Raw genomic sequence first — 3,034 nt, forward strand, 5'->3', positions numbered from 1 at the left:
AAGGGGCACCGTGTGAAGGTGTATTGTCGATTGGCAAAGGTGAATGCCAGCTTGTGTTGGTCATCAGGGTGGACGGGGATTGTCCAAAATCCTGAGGCGACGTCCATTGTGGAAAGGATCGTTGAGCCTTTGATTTTGGGAATCTCTTGGTCCAACTGAGTCATAGGCCATCGCGATAAGGGTATTTGCTGGTTTAATTTGCGATAGTCAATGGTGGGCCGCCATTTGCCATTGGGCTTTAGAACTGGCCATATCGGGGCAGAGTACGTGCTGTTACAGGGGCGGATGACCCCCTTTTCCAACATGGAGTCTATGATTTCTTGCACTGGCTCACATGACGCTATTGGAATCTTGTACTGTCACACAAATGTGGGTGGCGCATTTGGGCTTGTCGGGATGCGCACCGTGTGGATGTCGGTCAGGCCACAGTCCAGGGATTCCTTTGCGAAGGAGTCCTTGTACTTGTACAGAACCTCTTTGAGTCCTTGGCGATCTGCTTCCTTGTGGAGGGCATCCGCCTCACTCAGGATCTGTTGGATTTGTGCACCGAACCCGGTGTAGGGTTCCTCCATGGTTGAGTCATTTGAGGGGCTCTGGGCCTTGATGGTCACCTGTGCTGGTGATTCTGTCGCGGGCTGTGTTGAGACAGTGTAGACCGCGAGGTGAGTGTCATCTGTTAGTTCTGATCGGCAGATACTTTCTCTGGACACTGGCAGAATAGAAGTGATGGCAATGATTTCATGGGGTCTTGTGAATGTTACGGTATCATCGTATTTGTCTAACATTACTTGGGCTAGTATGGGGCCTATGACAGGTACCGTTAGTTCAAAGTCGTGGAACGCCTGGTTGATGAGCCATCCTTCCAAGGTCAGTCCTAGTCTTAGGCAGGTCCTGGAAGGTTGGATGAAGCTTAGCTTACTGTTGAGAGTTTGGCCAGGTCACATGTTGAGGCGGACGCTGACACTCTTGCTGTAGGCAGGTATTGTACCTTCTTGCTCATTGATCATGGCGCATACATCTGGCATTGTTTGACAAGATCCCATATGACGTCGTTCACGATGTCCACAGAGGCATTGAGCCGGATCATGATGTCTGCTCCAGTGTAGATGTCATGAGGTAGGTTGGGGACAATGAGGAAGTAGTGACTCAGGTGTCTGTTGTTCCATCGTATGTCCACAGCGCAGATGATCTTGGAGGTAGCCATGGCTGTCGACAAGGGACTCTGAGTCTGAGTCAGGCACCTGCAATGAGCAGAGGAAAGGGTTCAGGTTCTTGCTGCTTGGAGTTGAGCTTGACCCTGGCCCTGGTTTTGACATTGTATCATCAGTTAGTTAACTTGCGGCGGTGTCTGTGGCTTGACACTGCGACTTGTTGGAGTCTACTGACTGGAAAGGCAGAGGCTCGCGGACTTGCGTCCATATCTTTAGGTGCTTGAAGTCTATTAAGGGTTCAAAGCGATTAAGCAGGTCTTTTCCAATGAGGACTGGATACGTGACGACCAAGACAGCACTTTCGGGAACTTGAGTGGTTTCGTCAGCAGGTGTTTGTTGGACGCTGTTGTGATCTGACACATCAGGTGTTGGGTCAGTTTCTGACTGTTTTACGAGTTGTTCAGGTAGGATTTCTTGTCCATCTGAAGTTAAGGAGGTTACGGTTCTCTGAGAATGAGGTGAGGAAGTGCTGTTCTCTGTGGTTTGTTGGGTCAAGTGGTTGCTGCCTTCTCGTCCAGCTGCTAGTCAGGCTGAATCTGGTTTGTCTTTCTTTTCCCACTTCCGATCCTCCTCCTTGCGTTGGAAGAACTCTTTCATCATCATCTTCATTAGTTCTTGTGAGTCGAAACACGGTAATGTCTTTTGTTCTTGTGTGGGTTCAGTTTGAGCTCGGTCAGCTTGGAATCTTTGTGAGTTTTTCCGTCGATTCCTTGGGCTGGTTGCTCCAGGGTGTGTTTGTCGTTTTCCCTTGGAGGTTCCGTTGGATTCCATGAGTTTTTCCCTCTTGAGTTTCCAAATGAGCTTGGTTGATTCCATGATCTCTCCCATTGATTCTCATGAGGTCTGGATTGGTCCCATGACTTCTCCCAGTGACGAGTGGTGAGTGTTGTCATCCACGCAGTCCATCCCAGCGGTTGTTCCTCTGTTAAGGTCGGGTACCAGCGTGGGAGTCCCGTTCTCTGTTGGACGAGGGTGCATTCCACTCTTTGGGTGGCGGCTTGGCATGGTCTTGATGATGGGCGCTCTCTAGAGCCAGCCCCTGACTTTGAGTGTTGAAGTCAAGAACTGCTGTGGATTTGGCGCCCTTTTCTGAGGCCATCTTTTGTTTGCCGTAGACTTTATGCGCCAAGTCTCGCAACTGTTGAGCAATCATTGTTCGTGGACATGCAAGGACGCCAAGATGGTGGCTTACCCCAGGATGAAGGTTTCTCAGGAAGAGAGTTTTGAAGTTCAGATCATCTTCCATGTCAGGTTCGTTGTGAGTTCCGAAGTATGCTCGTCTGAGACGGCTGTAGTAGGCTTGAGGAGATTCATGATGACCTTGTTTCGTCTCCAGGGCAGCCACTAGTCCTTGTTCTGACTCAGGGTCAGCGAACTCTTTAATGAGGGCTTCTCGGAGCAGGTTGTAATCATTCTTTGTATGGGCAGGCTGCCGGTCCAGGAAGCTGCGCACTTCAGGGCTGAGTCTTTGTGTGAGCAGGCTGCCGGTCCCGGAAGCTGCGCACTTCAGTGCTGGATGTTGTTCGGAGCAAATAGAGTCTATATTTGTCAGTGACATTGGGTCTCATTTCCAGGTGAAAATCAATATCTTGCAGATAAGCTTAGACATTCTGGCTACCTGGCACACTTGGGGTGAATTTACCAATCTTCCTGGCGAACTTGTCGAGGTCTTTGAGGTCCAAGCCATGTGATGATCTGTGGCTGGCTGGAGCAGGTTCTTTTAGCTTTGTTGTGAGGTAAAGTTCTTCAGAGGGAGCTGGTGAATGTTTCAGCACTGCCCCCTCCCCCTTTTGATCACGTGTCAGTCCAGGAACAGGGGACCC

At 50.1% G+C, this 3,034-nt stretch overlaps 1 pseudogene; it reads right to left on the bottom strand.

Annotated features, from left to right (window-relative positions):
- Nucleotides 1–1,659: 1,659 nt before the first annotated feature.
- Nucleotides 1,660–3,034, bottom strand: part of LOC107671377 (uncharacterized) — a 1,720-nt pseudogene continuing 345 nt past the window's right edge.

Source organism: Sinocyclocheilus anshuiensis, unplaced genomic scaffold (genome assembly GCF_001515605.1).
Source record: "Sinocyclocheilus anshuiensis isolate Anshui unplaced genomic scaffold, SAMN03320099.WGS_v1.1 scaffold2984, whole genome shotgun sequence".
In the NCBI taxonomy this organism is placed as follows: domain Eukaryota; kingdom Metazoa; phylum Chordata; class Actinopteri; order Cypriniformes; family Cyprinidae; genus Sinocyclocheilus; species Sinocyclocheilus anshuiensis.